The 26,811-nt window shown below is 40.9% G+C and overlaps 1 long non-coding RNA gene across 1 annotated transcript in view; it reads right to left on the bottom strand.

The window, feature by feature from the left end:
- LOC116457008 (uncharacterized) overlaps positions 1-26,510 on the bottom strand; it is a 155,273-nt gene extending 128,763 nt beyond the window's left edge. Inside the window, exons 1-2 of the long non-coding RNA XR_004244875.1 lie at positions 26,448-26,510; positions 23,174-23,343 (exon numbers count right to left, since the gene is read on the bottom strand). This is a non-coding gene — a long non-coding RNA (uncharacterized LOC116457008). The remainder of the gene's footprint in view (positions 1-23,173; positions 23,344-26,447) is intronic.
- Positions 26,511-26,811: the final 301 nt, after the last annotated feature.

Here is a 26,811-nt window from a genome sequence, read left to right as displayed (position 1 = left end):
GATTGGAAACAGAAACACATAGAGAGAAGACAATGTGAAGACAGGGATGACATCATCAACAAGCTCAGGAATGCCTGAGGTCACCGGAAGCTGGGAGAGACGCCTGGAAACCTTTCTCCCTCCTACCCCTCAGAGGAACCAACCCTGCTCACACCCAGATTTTGGATTTTTAGCCTCCAGAATTGCGAGGCCATAAATCTGTTGTTTAAGCCACTAAATTTGTGTGCTTTATGGCAGCCCTGGGAGAGGAATACACCATTTACAAATGTAAAACCAGTTCTCAGCTCAAGGGCCATATAAAAACAGGCAGGCAGAGGGCCAGGCCACGCCTAGACTACACCTGACCACAATGGCTCAACATCTTGGCGATCATCATCTCACAGGAGACCCAGTCTTGAGTCGTCAGTCCCACTCACATGTTACCTCTGTAGAGAGATTTCCCCTAACCGCTACATAATGCCGACTCTGGACTTTTATTTTCCTGGTAGCACCTTTCGAAACTTATTCTCTTGTCACGTCATGCTCACTACAATGGCAGGTGCCTGAGTTTGGGGCCTTGTCAGCCTTGCTCGCTGCTACAGCCTCAGAACCACACAGGCCTCGACTGTTAATTATTCAGTGAATGAGTGATTTCTGGATGGATAGGCAGGGTTCTTTCAGCTGGAAGGGGCCTTAGATTTCATGAATCTTGGGCCCTTCAGTTTTCAGAGAGGGCAACTTAAAGCCACAGAGATGCAGTGACTGCCCAAAGTCACACAGCAGAAAACCCGGGGTTAAAATCCACACGTCCAGACTCCCAAACTTAGAACCTTTCACTGTGCCACTCTACCTCTTCAAAATACCTAAGCCTATCTTGAAGCACTGGAACTTACGACACAGTACATTATCCACATTTTTACATGAGGAGGTCTGCAAATCAGAAGGGATGTTCTAGAAACTTAAATGTGGTTAGCACCTTGCCAAGGAGCCAGCCACAGGCAGGGAGGGCAGGTGACACACCAGAACCTTTACTGCGGAAATCTTTCCAGCAGACACTTATCAGGGCTACCTTGCACCCATCCCTTTTTGTAATCAAAACCCAAATTAATGTTGGGAAATCAGCTCTGCTGATGTATAGCTGTGGCAGGAGGTAATTCTTAGAGCTACTTTCCAGCTACAAAAGAAGAGAAAGACCAATCCTCACAGCACCTGCCCACAGGTAAGATCAGGGGACAATATGCGGCCTGCACTCACTCAATGGGACACTGTCTCCCAGACTTTCTATCTCCCAAGTGACACAGTGTATTAGTTACTCATTGCTGCATAACAATTTACCACACACTTAGTATCTTAAAACCACACACATTTGTGTGGGATGTGGCAGCTGGATTCTTTGCTCAGGGTCTCACCTGATGTTGGCCGGCAACATTCTTATCTGAGCTCAGGCCCCTCTTCCAAGCTCATTCTCGTTATTGGCAGATTCAGTTTCTTGCAGATTAAGGACTGAAGTCCTCCTCTTTTTGTTGGCTGTTGTCCAGGGTTACTCTCAGCTCCTTACAACCATTCCCTGGTCTGCGCACACAGCCTCTCTATCTTCAAAGCCAGCAGGAGCATCTAGCATTCTTCAGATGTTCCACCTCTCTTCCTTCCCTTCTGTTTTCCTCTTCTGCTTTTAAAGGGCTCATGCGATTAGATCCGGCCCATCGGATCATCTCTGTATCTTAAGGTCAACTGACTTTGGTCTTTAATTACATCTGCAAAATCCTTTCACATCAGTACCTAGATCAATGTTTTACTGAATAACCAGGGGACTCGAATCTTGGGCCTTCTACAGTATTCTGTCTGTCACAGGCAGGGAACACCGGGAGGTCATCTTCACTGCAGAGTGGTGGGGACACCTTAGCCATTCTGTTCCTGCTAGGAGACAGAGACAGTTGCTGTGTTTCCCACTTCCTGCTTCCTGGGCCTATGGTATGTCCTTGGCTCCTCTCATTCCTAAGCTTGGCCCCCCAGCCTCTCATCAAACCTGGTGACTCCTGATATAAATAAATAAAACTCCATTTACCTAATGTTAGCCAGAGCATGATTCTGTTGCTTGCAATCAAGAAACCTGATTGCCTCAAGCTCTAATAAATGTCTATCTATTCATCACAAAACAGGGAGGGATTCTTGCGGATGTGGCAGGGGGGTGCTGTGGTAAAGCAGGAAAGATCAGAAGCACCTGGGAAGCTTTGTCAAGCCACATATCCCCATCCCAAAAATTCTAACATGCTGGCTCGAAATACTTCAGTTCAACTACACCATGAGAAATCAACCATTGTTTTATTTAAACAAAGGTAGTCAGTGTTCTATATGATAAAAATTAACTGGTCAACATAAATAAAAATGCACTTTAATTTTTTTATTTCAAACTAATAGACTAGACAGAAGCTAAAGTTAAACAAACACTAGTTTAAAAGCCAAAAAAAAAAAAAAAACTCTCAAAAAAGTCTTTTGACTTCATATAGTTGTAATACTGTATTTAATTTCATGTTTTCCTAAACTAAACAAATTCTTCCTGCACACTCAGCTAGACTACACATGCCTCAAGTTTCGAATTTTGTATCTGACTTTGCATACAAGGTCACCTTTCAGTACAAAAGCTAACATGGACAGAGTTTCTGCGCTGGCCGTGATAGACACATATACATATCAACATATCCCTTTCTCATCCAAAGCTTCCTCCCAGGAATTCCTTTGTTCTGCAGGGTAGAGAGACTTGGTCATCTCCTTTGAATCTGCTCACAACAGCCTATCTGTCACCTTCCAACTAGGTTTTTCTGACCATAGACAAATCCGGGCGTATCTCTGCCCTGGACTGGGCAGAGTATTTGGCATAGGTTAAGGCGGCTGAGCAGTCCAAAATGCACAGAAAAAGAAAAACAAAGCAGCCCCCACTCCCCTGAACCTTGACTTTGTTTATAGATGGCAACTTTTAGGTGGAAAGCTGCCTTTGCGCCAGCCTTCTCCAGAGCTGCAGCCACACTTTCCTCCTTTGTTGAACTTAGCTCGGCGAAAGCACTGCTGAGTGAGGAATGGTTGGCACTGGGCAGAACGGGCTGTGTATTTCCACAGTCCTCTCCAGCATAAACAGACCACACTTGCTATTTAGTAAAGAGCCAGGACTCCTCTGCTTGGGGAAGACAAAGGCCACATCCAGGGAAATGGGGAAACACTGAGTACCTACTGGGACCCATCTTCATCCTCTTCCACCCACTCCTCTCCCACTCCCCTGCATACCCAAGGCTCATGCTCCTCTTCATAGCTACGGGCATCCTAGAATATGATGTTTATGATGCTGCTCTAAGATGGGGTGCTTTGTATCCTTGGTTTTCAGGAGTAGGCGGGGAAAGGTGAAGGAGACATTTCCTAGTTTGAGCTCTTAATTAGTGAATGCAAGGAACATTTGAGCAGTATAGAGATGAAGCATTCAGACTGTGGAGGCTGGTGGCCTGGATTTGAATCTAGCTGCATCACTGTATTTGTCAGGGAAAGTGGTATAACTAAAAGCACAAACCTCCAAATCTCAGAGACTGAACATAGCACAGGTTTTCTGCTCACTCAGGTCATTGTACAGTGTGCTTGAGGCTGAGAAGCTCTGCTCCACGAGGTCATTCAGGAACTCAAGCTCCTCCCATCTCATGGCCCTGTCAACCCCCAAAGACCTGGAGTCAGCAGGACAGGGGAGAGTAAGCATGATTTGGAGGTACATGTATCACTTTTGCCCACTATCCCAGGGACCAGCCCTCAGTTACACAGTCACACCTATCTGCAAGGGAGTCTGGGAAATGTAGTCTAGCTGTATGCCCAAAGCACACAGGGATACAGGCAAGCAGTTTGGTGAAAAACTAACCAGTCTCTTTCTGCCATAGCTGCTTACTTGAAAAAATTACTTACCCAACCTGTATTTTAGCTTCTTCCCCTGTATACTTTTCAGAGTTCTCCCAAGAAACAGAACCAATAGTATCTGTGTGTGTGTGTGTGTGTGTGTGTGTGTGTGTGTGTGTGTGTGTATAGAGAGTGAGCTCTTAAGGAACTGGTTCACCTAATTATTGAGGTTGGCAAGTTTGAAATCTGCAGTGCGGACCAGAAAACTGGAGACTCAGGGAAGAGTTGATGTTGCAGCTTGGCTCTAAAGGCCGACTTCCTTCCTCCTCAAGGGACTTCAGTTTTTTCTCTTAAGACTGTCAACTGATTGAATGAGGCCCATGCATACTATGGAGGGTAATCTGCTTTACTCGAAGTCTACTGATTTTAATGCTAATCTCATCTAAAAAATACCTTCACAGAACATCTAGACTAGTGTTTTACCGATTATCTGAGAACTGTGGCCTAGCCAACCTGACACAATAATCGTCACAATGGGTATGATAAATTAGTATTATAAAGCATCGAGGACCGTGCCTGACACCTAGAAAGCTCTCTATAAATATTAGTTTATTGTCACTCCTATTGTTATCATCACTACTAGTACTAACTGAGGCCTGGACACAGTACCATAGCACTGCAACCAGCCACGTGTCTGTCATAGCCACCCCATCAAAACATCTAGGGAGTGATTAATGTTTAAAGGGCTTTTCTTACTTTTATTTCTTTTCAAAGCATTTTGCCACCTAGTACCTCACTCAGTCCTCACAACTCTATGAAGTGGGCAGGGCAGAATTATTCCCCCTGTTCTCATTTTAGAGCTGAGGTTCAGAGAGGGTGCCTGCCCTCCCACCCAGCCCTCCAATCACTACCCTCTCCCATCCTCGGGACTCTGAACTAGGAGAGCTGCCCTGCCCTGTGCAGAGAAGCCTTTCTTCCAACCTGACTTAAAACTCACTGTATATTATACGCCATAGAAATAGTAAATGTGATGAGCTTTGGGTAAGATTCACTGAAATACACCTATGAATACTACTCTTTGTGTCTTCCATCAGTTACATAGGTTTTTTTGTGGATGGATCTTGGGAAACTTAACTCACCATTTAAAATGTTTAAAATATTATTTCTATGAGAAAACAAGTTCCATGATTCAAGAAATAAACATATGAAAGAACTTTTGGAATATGCCTCTGTTTATAAGAGGGGATTTCCTGCACAAGTGCTGACACCAGGGCCGGTCTTAGGCACAGCTGGGAGGCTGAGTTTGTCTTTGGTCTCCTTCCCATTCCCTGTGCTCCAGGGCTTGCCCTTCTGTAGCCGATCTGCTTTCTTCATCATTGCTTATACTAAACAAATAGGAAAGAAGTAGAAGCCAATAGTCTGGCATCTGACTTGGTTCTGCCATAACCAGCTGTGTGACCTCAGACAAGCTTTGTTCCTTTGATATCCTTGACTGTAAATCAAGGGATCCGATGAGCTCCTGGTGGGTTGCCTTTCAGCTATAACATTTCTTAGCTATTCTGTGTCACTCCTCCACGGGCCTCCTTGTCAGCTTCCTAATAACCAAGACTCACAGAGAGGCTTTCTTTCCTCCCAAGTATGGGTTCTGAAGTCTTAAAAGAGGAACTATAATGACTCCAAAGCCTTCAGCACACAAAGGAATTCATTGCTAATGGGAGTTCAGGTATAGAGCTACTCCACTGGAGAGATCTTTAAGGAAGATGAGCCCCAGCCATTGCCCCTGAAATCCTATCAATTGGGAAACAGCACATTCTCCACCCTCTCACCAGCCAGCCTGGCATTAGGAACTCAGCCACCCACGGCTAGATAGAGAATGTTTATGCAGGCTGGAATGATTGGGGTAACTGGAGCCTCTCAGAGTTCAGCTGGAGACAGTCATTCAATTGAAGATATTGCCCCTCAAAACTCAAATGCCTGAGAGGGCAAATTATTTCAGCTGCTTGAGCTGGTGCACTTTACAATGCAGTTGGTGCAGAGCCTCCTGCCCAGCGAGAGGCACGATCCCCTCTCCCCAAGGACATTGGTGACCCCCACAGAACCTTTTCTCCCTGACCTGCGTGCTGGCCAATCATGCTCTTCTGAAACTAGATACTGTGAGGCCAGACTAGTGCATAGCAAAGGAGGCCGCCCCAGCTCACTAATCCAAAGAAAGGATAGCTTTACACAGGGCACATAGTGTTCCACTCAGCCCATAATGCCCGCATGTGTCTGGGGGCGGCATTGCTCTTAAATACCCAAGACAAATCTAAGCCTGCTGAGCAGTACACCCACTCTTGTCAACTCCAAGCAAAATAAGTCATACAATGTAGAATAACACAAGCCTCACAGCCCTGAGGCCTAGTGTTCAGTCCAGTTTCTTAATAGGTAAACCTACTAAGTTTCTCATTTACTAGGTGAACTTGGACAAGTCATTTTAATTCTGTAAGACCTTCTGGCTTTAGGTTGCTATCAATAGGACCAACATATTGCCACGGGGTCATGACATTCCTCACTTTCATTATTTCTCTCCAAAAGAAGTTTAAAAGACAAAACAAACATCAGATACCTTTCACATGCCAGTATAATCATTCAATCCTTCTCCCACTAACCCAAGTGTTATTATCCTCATTTTACAGGTGAAGAAACAAGGTTTCAGAGAGGTTTAGTAACTGCTATGAACTGAACCATCTTCCCCTGCAATGCATATGTTGACTCCCTAACCCCTAGTGTGACTTATTTGGAGATAGGATCTTTAGGTGGTAATTAAGGTCAAACAAGGCTGTAAGGGTGGGGACCTAATCCAGTAGGAATAGTAACCTTATAAGAAGAGAAGTGAGTGCTCTCTCTCTCTCTTTCCCCACGTGTGCACAGAAGCAAGGCCATGTGAGGATATAGTGAGAAGGCGACCATCTACAAACCAAGAAAAGAGACCTCACCAGAAACTAAACTGGCTGGCACCTTGATCTGAGACTTCTCCAGAACTGTGAGAAATAAATGTCTGTTGTTTAAGCCACCCAGTCTATGGTACTTTGTTATGGCAGCCCTAGACGACGAAGACAGAAATGAACTCCAAATCACACTGTAGGGCAGATAGAGGTAGATCCAACTGGAACCTATACTGGTTCTGTTATTTATGTTATTCCTGCTTCCTAAGCCAGTCCTTGTATCAAATCACTTCTATCATAATTACCTGGAAGTGCTCCTTAAAAATACAGACTCCCAGACCACACCTCAGACCCTCCCAAAATCAAAATCTCTGTGGATGGGGTCTGGAAATTTGCATATTTTTCAGAGGTCAGGAGACCACCGTGTAGGGCCACACAGCCTCCCCACACTAAAACTCCGGCAGTTCCAATAGGCAAACCTTGAAACGAGCTCTTCATAATGAGGCAGTGCCTAGCATAGCACGTGCTCAAGAAATTTGTCTGATGAGTTCATGACTTTCATTTGGACCTACAGAGTGAACTTGAACCTCTGGTCTCTGGGCTTAGGAAGTGTGGAAATCATTTTTAATCTTCTGTTACTTAAGAAAGACATCACTCCATACTTCAATTTGAAGAATGACAGTATAAATCATTTAACTAGCACTGAAAAATTACAACTTTCTGAAATGATTATTTTTTAAATTGTCAATCAATTTTAAGTCTAAACTTTCTCTGATTTTAGTTCCAGGGTGGTACTGCTGTTAACACTGAGAAAATGAACAAAAAGCAGACTTCACTGGTTTATAACTTCTATAATCATTCAATTTATTTTTAACACATTCTCCTTTAGTCAGGGTAAATAACAAGTCAGGCTGTGATTTATGTGATAATACACAATGTTTATGTACCTAAGACAAAAATCTCCAAGATTGGCAGGGCGGGGGGAGGGGGGAGGGGAAGGAATGGTACAAAATAATGTATATGAAAAGTTACCATGTATTAATAAATGGAAAAAACTACACACACGTGTTTGTATTCAGGCATGTATAAACGTATGTATTTGCCTGTATAAGCATAAAATATCCTTGAAGGATTCACCAAAAAACCTGATAACATTGATTTTCTCTAGGAAGAATAACTTAGAGGCTGGGGAGAAGAGGAGAGAAACTTTAAAAAATGTTTTGTGTAGGTTTTTTTTTTTCCTTATTATTTAGTATACTATTGAGGTAAAGTACTCAAGTCTTCAGCGAGCAACTCAATGAATTTTTACATACACATTCACCTATGTAACCACTACTCTGATAAAAATGCAGAACATTCCCAGAACCCCAGAAGATTCCACACTACTCTCACTCAGTCAAGTACCCAAACCCCAAAGATAACCTTCCTTTTAACCTAGATTGCAATAGATTTTTTTTCTGTTCTGTACTTTATACAAATGGATTCAGACAGTGTGTAATTTTGCAAGTCTGGCTTCTTTCCTTGGATATCACATCTATGAGATTCATCCCTGTTATTGCAAATGGCAGTTCTTTTCTACTATCGTGTGGTATTACATTGTATGAATGTACCACAGTTTGTGTACATTCCTACTGTTGAAGGACATTGAGTTGTTTTCAGTTTGGGGATGTCATGAATAAAAGCGCAAGGAGTACTCTAGTGGTTTCCCAGAAGAAGTCTTTTGACGGAACTACAAGCAGTCACTTCTGAGAAATTGCTAGATTATAAGGTAAAGATATGTTTAGTTTTAGTAGATATTTCCAAGCAGTTTTTCCAAGTGTTTGTACCAATTTACACTCCCCTCATCTGTGTATGAGAGCTCCAGTTAGTTGCCCAACATCTTTGTTAACATTTGGTATTGTCAAAGGAAGACTTTTAGCAAGAATCTTTTCACTATATATCCTGCTGTATCTTTTGATTTTAAATTGTATATATATATATATATTGCATATTCATAATCAAATACACAAAAATATTATATGAAAATGTAACAAAAATGAAAATCACAAGCTGGCATAAGTTATTTCATCTATCTTTCCTGAATATAGATGAATGGCTAGGAGACTCTCCCAACATTGAGTACAGAAAGGGAACCAACATGACGATGTTTCCAAGGCATTTAAACATTTGTCAGTTGTCTTTAAAAAGAGCCATAAACTTCCAGAAAGAAGAGACAAAAGAAAGGACTAGTGCAAAGCTTACTAGCAAATCAAATATGCTATGGGAAAGCTTTACACAGAACTCACAATTAAGGGTCCTAATAACAGAAAATGCTAGTTCATTGTATCCTCAGTAAGTGGCATCTCTTCATATATTTTGGTGAGCTTATTACTTCAGAGTCTCTTTTTCCTCATCCATAAAATGGAGAAGCATTGCTCCTTAATGTACTTATTCAATGTGTTGAACACCTTCTATATGCCTGGTAGACACTGGACACATAAAGTCAAATAAGACACATGCTTAGCTCTCAAGCATCTTGCAACTCTAGTTGGGGAGAAAAACAGGTAAATCAATAATTACAGTTGAGTGTGAGGAGTGCCATAATCTAGATGTACCCAAAGTGCCTTGGGAGCAATGAAAACACAGCTCACTCAGATATGTGGAGCTGAAAGATTGCCAGAGAAAAGTTGACTGAGCTGAGTTTTGAAAGATGAATGGCAATTAGTTAAATGGAAAAGGAGGAAAGGAATTCCAAGCTGACAGAACAGCATGTGGGGAGGCATGGATTCATATAAAAGCAGATACCTTTAGTAAGTTCAGTATTGCCATATGATTGGAATAAACAGTATGTTTGTAGGGGAAACTGAAAATTGGGAAGCCTAGAGAGATAGGTGGGCAGGAAGGGATCATTAGAGACCTTGCTTCCCAAGTCAAGAAATTTTAGTTTTATTCAGAAACCTTTGGAAGTCCATAGACATATTTCAAACAGAGGAGTAATGTGATTTTAATAATGAAAAGATGAAAGGTTTTCTTATGCTGCTTATTTGGACACAACCAAAAAGAAAAACAAAGTAAGGAAGGGAGAGAGAGAAAAAGGGGAGTCAACGGAAAGCAAGAAAAGTAAAGAAAGAAGAGAAGGAAGAGAAGAATAGGATCCTTTTTAAAAAAGAAAACTTGCTAAAATATAGGAGATTATTTTCATGATTTTGAAACAGGCAAAGATTTTATCAAGAGTACACAAAAACATTAATTATACAATGTTGATAAATTAAACAATACTAAAATTAAAAACACCATTTCATCAACAGACGTCATTAAGGCATCCTATACAATGGTAATGGTACTTGCAATGCATGCATCTAATAAAGGACTCATATCCAGAAAAACTCTTATAAATCAATTAGAAAATTACAGACAACCCAACAAAAAGATGTGTAGACAATTCACAAAATAAGCTATCCAAATAACCAAAGAGCATATGAAAAGGCTCTCAACTCTATTAGACATGAGGGAAACACAAGATAAAACCATGTGAAATACTGCTACACACCTACCAGAATGGCTGAAATGAAAAAGTTCATTTGCACAGTGTACTGAAACTGAATATACGTTCCCTCTGATTTATGAATTCTGCTCCTAGATATACATCCCAGAAGGTACTACAATGTTCTAGTGTTTGTAATAGCCAAACACTAGAAACTACCCAAATACCCTCAATAGTTGAGATGAGGAATAAATGGTGATATACTCTTAAGCAAAGAGAATAAATTATTTATAAAAGCATGAAAAATGTAGCTGAATCTCATAAACGTGATGGTGTGTAGAAGAAGCCAGACACAAAAGAGTACATTTTGTATAATTCCACTTATGTACAGTACAAAACCAGGCAAAATTAATCTATGTTCTTGGAAGTCAGGACAGAGTTTACTCTTAGGAAGGGTAACAGTTTAACTCAAGGAAAGCAGGCAGGATTTATACACAAAATACATTTAAATTCTGAGTCTGACACAAGATGTTTTTAAGGTTTTATGCAGCATTCAAGTTGCTAGCTTGTTGTATTTGGGGAATTAATAAGATGAGCATTTAAAGAAGATTTAAGGTAGGAACAGGGCCCAACGAATGGCAGGGAAATATACCTCCTCTTCTCAATTGCCACAGAATCTAAAATTTCCAATAAGTGGCTCATTCCTTTGGGTTAATAACTTTCCTTTTCTGAACAGAGCAGAAGAAAGGTAGGAGTATGACACCCTGGTGTAATACAGACCTGTTTCCCTTATATATTTATATAAAGTTTCTGAGTGTGAGGGTTCAGCAGAGACCCGTGACTTACCTTCTGGGGGTGGAGGGTGCTGGGAGTCCCACTGAGTGGTCAGCCTTAAAAAAGAAGCAGAAGCCAACTGAGACATTAAAAACGTCAAGATCCTTAACTGACTGCTATTCTTGTGAACCTCACTGGTGATAGTAGCCACAGGAAGCCCTGGCTAATGGGAAAAACCACAAAAAGGCTTATGAGATAGTGACCATAAAACCAAAATCTAAAAGCATCCCTCTCTGCCACCTCCCAAGCTCTACATCACCAAGAAATCCCTTCTAGGAGGCACTGGTATGAACAGCAAACTGGAGGGTCACACAAGGGAAACCCATTACCTGAGCTCCCTGATATTATTGTCATCCTGGTTGAATCATCTTCAACATCCAAGAGAGGCTGCAGAGAGATGACAGTTTTTGAATGTGTAATTCCCTGTTGAGGGAGCCCAGCCATTCCTCATCGGGAAATGGGGTGACATCAAGGGTCAGAAACTCTGTGCCAATATTCCAGGCAGCAAGGGACCAACCACCCAACTTCCAGTGGAGAGGGAAACCTGGAAAGACTGAATCAAATCTGTCTTCTTCAAGCTCTTTTGGCCATGACCACAAAAAGAGATACGTTTTACATCAAAACCCAATGCGCTCATATACCAAATCTAAGTTGCCATCGATTGCAAGATATACCATTATTTTATCACTGACTGAGAAAGAAAAACTACCTATTATAATTATAAGATACCCTGATTTCAGAGATTTATAGTAAAAAAAAAGTATGTCTTAGAGTGGATAAAATATGGAGTAAAATTTCAATCAATACTAACCTTTATTATTAACAATCCACTTTGACATTTAGTACTCTATATTATTCTGTTGACTCTATTCTATTTAATGTCATAGCTCCTCCAAACACTGGCCATGACCCATTAAATTGATTGCATAATCTACTAGTGGGTTGCAACCCACAGTCCGAAAAACACTGGGTTAACAGATAAGGTGTAAGGCTTCTAGATAATTTTACTGAGAACCCAAAGAGTTTGACTAACTCTACTGGTAGGACAACTGAACCCAAGTGGTAATTACTGTGCAGTATATCAGTACATATCTCTGGGCTGAATTGCCTAGAAACCTAAGGCTCATCAGCATGTATTATAGATATTGCTGATATTTAAGCCATTTGTGCTGCAAATGCGCTTTGCTATAATTAAGCTATGAGACATATCAACCAGGGCATTTCTGAGAGCTGATTCCTGCATGCCTCCTGTATGTAGTAAGGTATGTATCCAAAATTAGAGTGACCAAGAGCCTCTACAAAAAGTGCAATAATCCTTCCATGCAACAACACTGCCCAGGGCGTTAGGCAACTATTTATAAACCCAGTTTAAGAGGGAAAATACCCTGACTTTTGTTTTGCAAGTCTCTACAGATCCAAATAGCATAGCCAATCAGAATGCTACACTGGTGCAACAGTTTTCCTCACCTTTTGGAGCTGATTCTGTCGTTCATTTGAGAGCCCAGGGAGAAATAAGATGTGTGGCTCTTTAGTTGTACATTCCCTGAGTACTTTGCTATGCATGAAGTGTCTTTCAAGGGAGATGTGAATTGAATCACACAGATCACTGAATGAGTTTATATTGGAATTACAAACAAGTTGAACATTTTGTCACTGAACATACTGATGAGCTCTTTGATTTTGTGAGTTCAGTAGAATGAGGACTGGTCAAGAATTACCCACCAAAACATAGTAATGCAAAACTTGGGGTTTTCTAAAGACTTTCTTAGAAGTGGACTTTCTCCAGTGGCTCTATACATACTAATAAAATACAAATTGAGTTGTTGTAAGCAGAACAAAGTTTACTCGATGTTTTTTCAAGTTAGTGTGTGTTTTTGAAAATATTGCCTTGGGGAAATATATTCAGGCCCACTGCCACCCTCTGCCAGAAGCTGAGATCTTCCAAATGTTTGGAACTACAACAGTAAATGGTCAGGGCTGCTATATATTGCTGTACTGGTTGTTCACTGCACAAGGACACCCAGCCAGGAGGATGACTGGAGACTGAGATCCAGCCCACATTCCTCTTGCCCAGTGCACAGTGTAGTGTGGGGTGGGAAGCAGAGATGCCTTTTGAAGATTGAACCAAGGCATCATATGGGTTAGTGAACAACGGCCACTTTGAATGGTGAGAGAGGGAATGAAATAGTCAATAGCTCTATAATGGTTCAGATAAATTGCAAATCACTCTTAATTCTTCCTACATATCAACTTAACCCATGGAATAAATTCGTATTTTAATTCAGAAATCTGAGCCTTGACCTAACTTTGCAGGAAGTCATGATATATCTGAAATGCAGTTCTAAAGCCCTGCCAAAGCCTGTTGAACTGGTTCAGAGATTCCCCATGAAATTTGAAGATGAGAGCTAGGGGATAAGGGAGTAGATGGAGGGAGAAGGAGTGTCAGAATTGAGCACCTGCAATTCAAGTAATATTTTTCTCGTATCTTAAAGTATGCCCAAACTAGAATTATGGTCATTAAAATAGACTGTGCCTTGTAAGTCCTTCCATAATGCCCAAGTCTAACCTTAAGTCTGAAATGAAACAAAGACATTTCTTCCATCTGCAAGATTCATCTATCACAAAACCAGCAGATTGTTTACTTTGTTAATTAACCAACAGGAACACTGACATAAAAACCAAGCAGCAGAATTTAAGATTCAGCCTAGGTATAACTTTGAATACAGGCCATCTTCTTAGAAGCATCTAACTGGAAACTATACATTGCAACTCCCCAAGCCAGCTCAATTCAGCTTCTAGCATGTTCTCCCACTGTTTTCCACGGGATCACACAGAGCAGTCCGGCTAGAACACCTGCTGCTCAACCACCCACCCTGCACCTCACTCATGCTGCCCCTGCTCAGTGAAATACCTGCCCTGTAGTCATCTTTCAAGAGTCTGTAGATAAGCTTCCTTCTGCCTTCTCCTTGAAGCCTTCCCTTACTCCCTCAAATGGATCTAGATTCTCAATCCTTTCCATCCGGGGAACATACCTAGCTCTATCCCACTCCAGATTGTCATGCAGGCTCTTCAGTCTAACCCCACCCACATATCCCATGGCTGGCTCCTCCTCATCCTCCAAGTTCCCCAGGTCGAGATTTCTCCAGAGGGTCCACCTCTGCCACTCTTTTCTCCTTCACAGCTATTCCCATCATAATTCCTATCACGGCTTCTAATAATCGATTTATTCTTTCATTTACTTGTTACTTTTCAACCTCCACTACTAAATTTTAATCTCCAGTGAAGACAGGCACCTCATCTGTTTAACTTTCATAGCAGTGTCTGGTACAGAGTAGGTAGAAACTCAATAAATATTTGTTGAATGAATAAAAGAATGGATGAACAAACTATAGCATTTAGTTTTTTGCTTCTGTTAGACAGGGAACCATATAGCTTATCATCCAAACCAGGACACTTTTGAGGATGAAATTGAATAACGATTGTTAATTATATTGAGATAAAACAGGCATCAGCCAGGACATATGATCACCATACACCATATCTGCTCCTAAATGTCCCATTTAACAAACAAGTTCACAAGATTCACAATATCTTTAGATGCCACATGCTGAACCATTTTTGTTTTGCTAAGATCAGATTCCTTCTCTTCAAGATCAAATCTTTGACATGATATTTTCATAGAATCATGTTGGTCACATCAGGCTCCAAGAAGGTGGAGCATTCTTCCTTTAGCACAGCCTCAAGCATGTCTTCATTGATAACAACGGCCTCACTCAATGAGTCCAAGGGAAAGGCCATTTCATTTCAAGGGTAGCTAATGCCATCTTGGATAGCCAATCCAAGTTTATTTCAGGACAGGCAGCATTAGTGCCACATTTAACAACATGCGCACAAACCTCTGCAATGATTCTACTCCAGCCCTGAATGAGACGAAAGGCAGACAGAAAGCCATTGGTGGAAGAACCACCTCTTGGATTCAAATTCTTCTACACTGTAACTGGGAATAACTGGAAGACTCTCAAAGAAGAGGGTTAGAGAGGGAACACCATAAGAGTCTGAGATAAATACTTATGGTTTGGGCTCCTAGGTCTGCTTTTTTTCAACTGTATGACTTTGAAAAAGTTACATTTTGAGTCTCATCCCTTATCTGTAGAATACATTATAATTCTGCTTAACCCTGGTACAAATGAGATGATCGATAAAGCACCTATCACAGTGACTGACACATAATAAGTACTCAATAAGTGTGGCATAAAAATAATAATCACTAGTCATAAATAAATGATGTCACTTTCATTAAAGAACTAGTATCTTAGTTCGGGTTTTGTTTTGTTTTGGGTTTTTTGTAGACAGGGTTTCACCTGTTGCCCAGGTTGGAGTGCAGTAGCACAATTACAGCTCCCTGCAGCCTCGAACTGCTGAGCTTGAGTGATCCTCCCACCTCAGCCTCCCAAGTAGCTGGTATTACAGCCACACGCAACCATATCTGGCTAAGTTTGTTGTTACTGTTGTAGAGACCAAGGTCTTACTACGTTGTCCAGGCTGGTCTCAAACTCCTGGCCTCAAGTAATCCCCCTGCCTCAGCCTCCCAAATTACTGATATTACAGGCATGAGCCACCGCCCCTAACTTATCTTAGTATAACATAGTGATCAAAAGCTCCAGAGCCCTGGGTTCAAATTCTACTGGTGCCATTTAGGACCTGTGTGGCCTTGAGGAAGGTATTTAACTTCTATAGGCTACAGAATTCCCATCCGTTAATTGAAGACAGTTATATCTACTTCATAGGATTGTTGTGAAGATTAAATGAGATCATGCATATAAAATGCTTGGCATAAGGCTTAGCACATAGTATTGTATAATGTTTTTGAAGTAGAATTTGCTAGAAGTGCAGGTATTAAAGTAGAAACAAACAGCAAGGAACAGAATATTTTGAGAGGTTTGTTAACCAGCCACAAGAGCAGGCTATGCCAGATTGTGGTATCTGGTCCCAAGAAACATCAGGGAGGGGAAACGGCAAGGAAGAGGTTGGGATATATAACATTGTCCATTGAGCACCCTAATTGGGAAGAAAATAGTAATCAGGAAGTGCACACTCCCTAAATGTTTCTGCATATGGGAGGGAAGAGAGACTGGAGGACAGTAAAGGCATTCCAATCCAGTGGATTCAGTGACCTTTATTTTTCCTTTGGCCTGGCTCTTAAAATAACAGAAAATGGCAGATTCTCATAGGTATTATAGAAGTTGTTTTTTAAACATATTTTAACATTTCTCTCATTTTTAATGTTGACATTGTTTTAGTTCATTTTGTGTTGTTCTAAAAGAATACCTGAGATAGGGTAATTTATTTTTTTTAAAGAGGTTTATTTAGCCCACAGTTCTAGAAGCAGAGAAGTTCAAGATTTGGCAGCTGCATCTGGTGGCTTCTGATGAGGGCCTCATGCTGCCTCAAACATAGCAGAGAAATGGAAGGGGAACCAGGTGAATGGAAAAAAGGGCAAGACACATGTGGCAACCTCAATTTATAACAACGTGCTCTTGAGGGAAGCAATCCATTCCCAAGACAACTAACCCCATCTCCAGAGAAAGACATTAATGCATCTTAAAGACCTAATCACCTCTTTAAGGCAGCACCTCCCAACACTGCCACATTGGGAACCAAGCCTCAATATGGTTTTTGGTAGAAACAAATCATATTCAAACCATAGCAACCAAGTTATATAACTCACTTTGGTCTAAAAACTCCCAAAATTTCCCTCTGGTAGCCATATAAAACATATCCCCAACAGTCCTTGAAAGCTTTCCTAACCCCAGGTTATTAAATGTGGAGTCAAACTAAGAATGTCTTTGTCTTACAAAAGTTGTGTGATTGTTTTTAAAAGAATAGGTAAACTGCTAGTTACCTTCCTTGGACATCTGACTCATTCCATTCCCTGAAATTTCAGACATGGAAAAACTCATTTGGAAATTCCAATTTTAATGATTCTCTAATTTACAGAGAGAATCTATTCCCTTCATCTTAGCACTGGACAATTGTATATATGCATATACTTTGTAATAAGGTCTTAGAACTCTAGAACTGCTGCATATGGGAGCATTCAATAAAATGGGACAAATGTCACACACACAACAGCAGACACACATACACAATAATATTTAAGTTTGGGTCTGAAAGACAAAAACATTTCCATTTGCTTGTGACAAAAAATATACCTTCAGCTAACTAGAGACCCTCTTGTATGCTTAGAAATGAAGATACTAATTGATGAGAGAGGGGCTTTTCAAAATCAAATGTCTCCAATCTCTAAAGAAACTGAAAAGACCACATTTCAGTGTTAAACAAATAACCTGAAAGACTCCCTTGAAAGCTAAACAAACACCATTAAATGGAGAAAAATAAGTGCTTTTATAATAACTCTAGGGTATGCCTGTCTGGTCACGGTTATGAATACCTAGACACTCCATTTAAGAACCTGCTTTTGGAAATCCTAAATGGAATGCAAACAAGGAATTTGTCAAACTTCAATTTAAGTTTACCTTATTTAAAAGTGATTATAATTTCTTTAAATTTTTTTCCTTTCAAATGAAATTTGAAAGGACAACTGCATTCCTTAGTTTACAAGTGAATAATCTGAGACTAAGAAGATATCCCGGGGTAGGGTTGCCAGATTGAGCAAATAAAAATACATATTCAAACATTGTATGAGACATATGCATACAAAACAATTGTTGATTGTTTATCTAAAATTCAAATTTTTGCTGGGCATCCTGTATTTTATCTGGACCTACCCCTAGGTCCTCCACCTAATGAATGGGAAAGCTGATGATAGAAACCGGTGCCCTGACTGACAGCCCGGAAAACTACTAGCAATGAATAGGTTCCTCTTTCTGATGCAAATACATTCACAACTATCCCTTGAAAATTAGATGCTGTGGAAAACCAAATGCTATGTCAGGTGAACCCTCCCCTCAGGAAGCCTAGAGTCTAATGGCAATTTCTAGTGAATCTGGAAGAGAAGAGAGACTATCTGTAACCATCTCAGCAAACTGCTAACCAAGAAAATGGTTCTCACTCCTGGTCACACATTAAAATCACTTTGGGAGCTTTAAAAATAATTATCAGTGGCTCACGCCTGTAATCTCATCACTTTGGGAGGCCTAGGCAGGTGTGTCACTTGAGGTCAGGAATTCCAGACCAGCCTGGCTAACATGGTGAAACCCCATCTCTACTAAAAATACAAAAAAATTAGCCACACATGGTGGCATGCACCTGTAATCCCAGCTACTCGGGAGGCTGAGGCAAGAGAATCACTTGAGCCCAGGAGATGGAGGTTGCAGTGAGCAGAGATCACGCCACTGCACTCCAGCCTGGATGACAGAGTGAGATTCTATCTTAGAAAAAAAAAAAAAAAATTATCAGTGCCCTGAAATCCTGAGATTCTGATTGAATTGGTCTGGGATAGGGTCTGGGAAAATGGTCTTTTGTTGTTGTTGTTGTTGTTGTTGTTTTGCCAAAATATTCCCAGATTATTCTAGTGTGCAGCCTCGTTAGCATAATGAACCAGTGGTCTCAGACTCAGAAATCTCCCCCAAGAAATCTGGATTCACAAATGGCTGGGTCTGTGCTAAAGTAGGCTCTGTGTGTGTGTGTGTGTGTGTGTGTGTGTGTGTGTTTCCCAAAGCCCCATACTTCCTGTATCCCATGGAGGTGTTCCAGTTGGCCAATTGGTCCTTCCAGTAAGACTCATTGAAGGGACAGCATTTTGCTGGAATTCACTTCACCCCCATTCTGCCCTTGGTTCCTAGTCATTTCTTAGCCAATGCATTTTGTAGCCTGTGTCTTGAAAACTTCATTGTAAGTATACAGATCACAATAGACAATAGAGAAGACATCATTCCATCTAACCCTGCAGTCTGCTCAGGATACCCCAGTTACCTGGGGTCAGACATACAGCCTGTGGTCCAGAGTCAAACGTGTGGGTTCAGTGTTGTCTGAGTATCTTCCCACTGGTAGAACTCACTAAATAAAAGCCCCTTTCAGTCTTACGACTTCCCATGAAGAGATAAATAAAGATGTGCTCTGGGTATTTTTATTATTGTCATTATATTTGTTGTCCTGGTCAGAGAGGGGTCAAAAAGCCACAACATTTTCCTCTGCCCAGCTATTATCGTCTTCCAAAAGACACAGTAGCACATGCCCAAGAGCAGGATTTCTCAACACAATCTAAGAAGACAAGATAAAGAAGCTAAGTCTCCTCTGTCCTGGCCCATGGCCCTCAGCTTCTCATTTCTGACATCATTTTTCAGGAAGGCAAGTTCATTGTCTCATTTTGCTGCATCTGTTCTCAAATTATGCCATCTTTCAACACCAGCCTAACTTAACATTTTTAAATCATTCTGACCACCATATGCCATCCAAAGTCCAAAGTAAATGGTATCTAACCTCCAGCTCTGAAGACACATGTGGCTGTGGCCAAGCCTACTTTCAAAGACTCACTGTTGTATACTATCATGTGCTTAGGCCATTTTTGCATCATTGTTAATCTTTTCATTCCAGAATCCATCTGGGATCAATACAGCCTATGATAAGAACACTGTTCTCTTTTGGGACACTCATCCAAGACTGGTTTTCCTAGCTTAACACTCAAGAGATTCCATTTCTCCAAAAGTGTTAAGTTGAAAAATCCAGTACAAATAAACAAGATCAAAGAAGGCCAATTGTATCTACCTAGAAATAATGAGAGGGCACTTTTTAAAAAATACATAAAAGCACTAAATGAGTGCTCAATACCACTAATACCTGGAAACCTTAGGCTCAAGACAAGTCAAACAAATTCCAAATGCATCTAATCCATGTTAAATATTTCCTGTCTCAGTGACCAACAGGCCTTGTTAAAACCAGTCCAACTCCTTTTGAAAGTCTTGTTCTTTTCCCCACATGAAGGGCAATGTAAGGATTCTGATCAGTGATACAAGATTGCTAATTCTTATTGGGTAATTTTTCCCCATTAGTCAGAGATCAGCCTTGCCAACTTGGAGGCCTCACATGCTTTGCTGCCATTGGGAGCTAGGTGTCAAACTCCAGATCTAATGGAAATACATTCTAAAAGCCAAATTCCACCCTTCACTTGCATGATGACAGTTCCTAACCAGGTGAGAGAGCTTCGACCCCATCCCAAAGTCTGAGACCTTCAGTCTTTCTTTGTCATCACCTTCTTCTCATGTCATTATCAGCAAATCCCCTTTGACAACCCTCTCTCTGTTCCCTTGGAAAATGCCCAAATTCTCCCAAGAGAGGAAGCATTATCTTTCTAAATCTTAATTTAATTGGAAAAGAGAGAGCTGAGATTTTTAAACTCAGGGCAGGGGCAGATCACTTCAAGGTCCAGGATTTGGGCTGCTGAGCAAAAACTGATAGTTCATAACTGGTATGATAGTTAAATTCACGTGGAGAAGGGTGCAGATTCATTTGCCAGACACAACCAAGACAGGGCCAACACCAGCAGGGGCTTCTAGAACTAGAATGAAGTTTCCCTGCTTCAGATCAGAAGACACTCAATTGGAGGCCCAGTCATGTGTCTTATACAAGTGCCTAACAACATACATAAAATCCCAGAGACGTGTGTATCTAAGTGAGCCAACACTAGTTCACAAGCAGCAATGCGAAACCCCTTTCTTCCTCTGCCCCATGGCAAAAAGTAAGTCTGTTCCATTTGTTTACAACCATTGCTGTTACTTTCCAGCATAACCATAATCTTATTTTGTAAATCCTATTCCTGACACACCTCAAACCATCTGCCCATTCTTTCTTGGGTTAGCTTGGGGCTGTTTGGCAAATGTCTGTAAGTGGAATATTTTTTAACAGAGTACATGCCCCTTGTAAAGACATGTTGCCATGGCTGCTAGGTGCTCTGAAAAATCTCCTTTGGTTTTTTCCTTGAAATCCAGTATGCCTTTAGTAATTTTTAATATGCATAGAATTAGGAAGAGACAAAGACGCATAAATACAACCCATTAGGCTTCAGATTCAAAATAAGTTTGTACGCACTCTCAGTCAAATACAAGGAATTGGCTAAAATTTTATTAATGAAAGTATATTTGTCAGTTTGAAGGAAGAGAAGACTTAGCCTATGTTTCAGATTCAGACTTGCAAACAGTTTTGAGGGGAACAAGTGATACAGTCTGAGCCGTAGAACTTCCACCATTTCTTGTCCCCATGGAGTGGGACCAGGGTTCTCAGCAAGTCACTGCAATCTGTCTTTGCTTCATTATTTTGCCATCTTCTTATTTAAACTACAAGGTGCTGAGAAAGACCCAGAACCCCAAACTGGATGAAGGATATGTGATAGGCAATTCACGGAGCACAGATACAAATGGACAAAAGTGAGAAAAAATGTCTCACCTTATTAGTAATCAAGAAAATAATAGAATAAAATAACAAGATCACTGTTAGCCTCTAAAATGGCAAAGATTAAAAACAATGAAAATATGTAGTGAGGGTGTGGGGAAATGTTCACTCTTAAGCACTGCTGGAGAAAGCAGAAATTCATACAACTCTCCTGGAGTCACTTTGGTAGTATCTAGCAAAATTTTTCTAGTACCTATCTTTGGCTACACTTCATGTATATATATACACACACACACACACACACACACACACACACACACACATACACATGTGAATTTAAAAATTATTTATAGCAGCATTACTTGTAAAAGCCAACAATTAGAATTAGCCTATCAAAAGAGAAATGGTTACATAAACTCTGGTTTATCTACCCAATGGACTATTACACTGCCATTAAAAAGAATGAGACAGTTCAACATCTTCTGATATGAAAAGACTGATATATTGACAATTAAGATAGCAACTTACAGAATATTAATATGTTCCAACTTATGGAAAAACAATGACTTACCTAGGTCTATAACAAAATGTGAAAAGGAGACTCTTTTTCAGCTTTGTCTAAGGCCCCAGAAGACCCAGAACAAAGCAAGAGGCAATTATTGGTCTCACATTCTAAAATGAGTTTCTAGACCACCTAGACAGGATATGCAAAGGAGACAGCTGCAACCATTAGCCCATCACTCGCCTCAAGGCTGTAAAAGGACTGAAACCGAAAATGCTGAGAGAATTCCTTTGGAATGATTTTTCAGGGTGTGGTGGTGTTTCCACCTTTACCTCTTTCTAAGTAAGAGAGGTTTCAAGGACATCTCCCTGAATGCTGGAGTCTGCCAAGTGTAGACTGGCACTTGATTCAAGACCAAAGATCGTCTACTAGCAAGAGGTTGCAAATTGCGTGCGGAGGCCCAGGCGCTGAGAGAGCTGCAGTGCAGCAGACAGGCCCAGGCACTGAGAGAGCAGCAGTGCAGCAGACTGCACATCTCCCAGCAGCAGCAGCCAGAGTGCATCAGTCTTGCCCTTAGGCCATATGCAAGGGAGCCAGCCAAGATGGTCTTGAAAAGGGCCCCACCTGTAGAGAGGTTGACAACACTCCACCCATAACCTTCCTATCTCTTGATCACATTCACACGCACACCTACTAGATGGAGGCCAAGCTTTTACTTTCCCCAGCCAGCACCTGCATCTGTCAGTGGCTGCCCACAAGCTGCCGGAACCCGCTAGGTGCACCAAGAGCCAGAGTGCCTGGGGTGATGGGTGGGACTTGAAAGGACTGGAGGAGTTGTTATTCTACATGATTGTCCAAGAGCGTGAGAATGAATCTGCATATTATATTTATAGAGACAGCAAGGGGAAACTGTTTTCTACCTGTACTGTAGGGAATCTCACTCTTTCAATATAATGTTAACAATTATACAGATAAAACAGAGAAAAGGTCTGGAAATTTACACACAAACCAATTATGATCTCTAGAAAGTAGAGTGTGGTTAGAGGACGAATAAAAAAACTTATGCATTTTACTCTATACACTTCTATATAGCTTGATTTTTTAAAAAAACAAGCATATACACTCATCTTTTTTGTAAACAAAAACTTAAAATACATACACATATATACACATATACTCACTGTATGAAAATTCAGAAAAGTAAGAAAAAGAAAACAAATAGACCATAAATGTAATTCCACTCCTCCCAGATCTCACCTCTGTTAGTATTTGATGAGTTTTTATTCACATCTTTTTTATGTAATTTGCTTGCATCAGACAGGGCATCATTGGGCATCACCAACAGTCAAGTTAAACCAGCAAGAACTTCAAGGATTGTTTACTGCTGCCACTCATATATTCCGTGGGTATTTTGACCATATGAAAATCTGGGTATAGGAACAAAGAAAACCAATCTGATACTTACGAGTCTGTCTCCCTTAGCTCCCTTAGCTTAAAATGTTCATAATTCAGATGGAGATAAAAATTATCACTGTGACATTTTATGCACTGGCTCTAGACAGTAGCAAGGTAGAGGACTAGAAGATTAAGATTTACTAATCCCCTTATGAAATCACAAATGAGTACTTTAGTCAAGCTTAACAATACTTACCAAGTCTGTCCAGAAAGCTCATTTGAGCCTCAAACAAACAACCTAAATGGAAATTCAAGAGAAGACTTTATCTCCTGTCTGAGATTTACACAAAAATCAAATCTGTTACAGACTCATCTAAAAAACACAGATAACTGACTTGAGCTAAAGCAATGGAGTGGCTGCTATACACGTGGAAATTACCTCCTTCTTTGTTTTCAACTGCCTGGGAACCAGGGAGAAGTTCTGGTTTCTAAACCTTGGGGCAACACGAACAATGAACAATTGTTAGCTAGAAACAGCAGATGAAGCCTATTACTACACGACGGAAAGTAGACTGCACTATCTTAAGGTTGTGTTTATTATACAGGCCTGGTGGGTAAAATGATATGGTAGAGAGTGAATATCCTGCTCAGTAGAAACCTCTGAGAAACCCTCCACTCCAAGGGAAGCATCCAACTTCTTTCTGTTTTTCCTCTTGTTGAGTATAGGCTCGGATAATTACATGTAATTTCCCAAGTCTGTCTTCATGAATGAAACTTCTTACCAATTTCTACCAAAACCCTCTACCAAATCAAATAACGATAAGGTCAACAGAAAGCCAATACCATGCAAATAAGCAGTAAAGGTCCTCATTTTTTTTTTTTTTTTCATTTGAGTGGCAAACCAAAAATCTTGAAAAGTTAACAATTCCATGACCCAGCAAAACAGGAACAGAACACAAAAGTTTTCCCTTGGGTTAGAATGTGAAAACTTTTTTCAAGAGTAAATTCAATTGAGCTGAAATTGTAAAACCTGGAATGGCAAAGTGTATTTTTTAACCAAATTTGTTGGAAGCCAGTCATACACAGAAAATAAAACCAAACTCAAACTAGTACTGAAGTCCAGTTTCCTTTTTGCATTTTTTTAAAAAAGAAGAAAGAAAAATAAACTTTCTAGACTTGAAAATGCAGCCTGTAGAACAAGGTTCCAAGAGTTACTTGGATGTTGGCTGATGCTTACAAACTAATGCTAACAAGTGGAGTGTAAATGAATCAAAACCAGATAGATTCCATTTCCCTTCAAGTAAATGGAGGTTGGAGATGGGGAGGTGGTGGGAATGCTTCCCAAAATGTATGTGAATTTTACCAAAACCACAGTGTTCTGTATAAAAACTAGAGAAATATCATCTGAGCTTCAACTAGGGCTGGGTTTCAAAGAAGTGACATGAAGAGGGAGAAATGACACCCACGAGCACCCTTCTGTGCCAGGCCATGACCTTCAGGAACACTGGTTTCACCTCCACAATAAACGGCGTGGCTGGCAGGTGTTCTCCCCCGACTTCAGAGATGAGAAAATGAAACGGGTCTACTTGAGTCCCCTTCTGCAGGTCATTCAGCCAGGAAGTGACCCTGAAGGGTGTCTGCATTAGGAAACAGTGCTCTCTCACCTCCTGTGCTCTTGTTCCGTGAGAATCATTGATTACTTCAGCAAGTATGATGTAATGATGCTTTAATGAGGCTATTTTGGAGCATTCTACCAATGCAATGCTAATCTTGTCAAGGCCAACACCTGTGCTGACTTAGATAGTGCCTATGGGAGAACTAGGTAAGAAGAGGTAGAGAGTCATTATATTATCATATTTTTTGTTTTTGTTTTTGTTTTTGTTTCTGTTTGTTTTGTTTTAGAAACAGAGGTCTTGCTTTGTTACCCTGGCTGGAGCACAGTGGCACAATCATAGCTCACTGCAGCCTCAAACTCCTGAGCTCAAGTGATTCTCCTACCTCAACTTCCCAAGTAGCTGGGATTACAGGTACACATCATAATGCCTGATTAATTTTTACATTTTTTTTTGTACAGACAGGGTCTCGCTATGTTGCCCAGGATGGTCTCAAACTCCTGGCTTCAGACAATCCTTCTGTCTCAGTCTCCCAAAGTGCTGGGTTTACAGGCATGAGCCACCGGGCCCAGCAAGAGTCTTATTTTGATTTAACTTAGGGTCATCTTGAATTCATGTCATAAATCCAAGTTACTCAACTGTGGGGCAGGCCTGTGCTTCACCTGCATTACCTAACTCCTTTAATCCTCAAAATGACTATGGGTTTTACAGCATTTTTATCCCTATTTTATGCCTAAGAAAACAGGCTTGGAAAGGCTAAGGAAGAAGAAGAGCCAGGATTCTCACCCAGCCTGCCTGACCCCTCCGAGTCCAGATCATGTGCTCTTACCCCCTTCACGAAACTAAAAGGTCAATAATTCTAGAAATTATGCAGCAGTGGCTTTTCAAGTTATGTGGCTATCACTGATAGCAGCTTCTCACACATGTATTCATTCATCCAACAGGTATTGATTAAGTGACTACAATATATAAGACTGGAGGGTTATAAAGAGATCAAAATATGTTCAAGTTCTTGTCCTTAGACTCAAGCCATGCACAGCCCAGACTTACTCAGTTCCAGATTTTCCCCTGGTCTTCTGGCTACTGTCCTTTATCTTTTCAACTCACTTGTTATTACACCAGTTTCTTTCTTTTGGACATGTCCAAATTTCTGGTTTAGAGAAGTTTGTCCCCGAGACAAGTGAACTTCATCAAGAGATAAATGAATGGACAGACAGCTTTAAACCAACGGCCTCTGGATTCATAGAGTATCAGAACTTGAAGGGATCTGACAGATGGAGCCTGTATTGATCAGAGTAGTCTAACTGCTATAACAAATAAGCCCAAAAGTTTACTTCTTGCTCTCACAAAATTCAAGGGGTACGTTTCTGGTTGGCCTCTGTCACACCTGTGGTGACACGTGGGGATCCAGGTTCCTCCCCTGCTGTGGCTCCACCATCTCAACAAACGGTTTCAGGATTCCCCAGACTTCATCCACGCAGCAGACAGAAGGCAGAGAGAAACATCAGAGCAGGCATACTTACTTCTAACTGCCTCCTCCCATTCCATCGGCAAGAGTTAGTCACAGTGCCACCTTCACGCCAGGGCCTGGGAGGTCTGTATGCAGGTTACCAGGAAGAATAAGTCAGTTTAGTGAGCATGTGGCCCATAAAACCACCGTGCAGGTGAGGAAACTGCTGCAAAGTACCTAGTGCTACAAAGTGCCTACGTGAATCAACCAGTGTCACACAGGAGCAGATTCCATATTCCACTGCAGCACTCTTTGCATACAACATTGATGCTTCCTAAAAAGACGTGTCTTGCTTTTATTTCTTATATCATACTTACTATATAAACTTAAAAAATACAGAAAAACTTAAAGAAAATAAGTTTGCACTATACTTTTCC

The sequence above is a fragment of the Hylobates moloch genome, unplaced genomic scaffold, assembly GCF_009828535.3.
Source record: "Hylobates moloch isolate HMO894 unplaced genomic scaffold, HMol_V3 SCAFFOLD_17, whole genome shotgun sequence".
Taxonomy (NCBI): Eukaryota; Metazoa; Chordata; class Mammalia; order Primates; family Hylobatidae; genus Hylobates; species Hylobates moloch.
The sequence above is the reverse complement of the archived record's forward strand: the minus strand, read 5'-3'. Positions and strand labels throughout refer to the sequence as shown.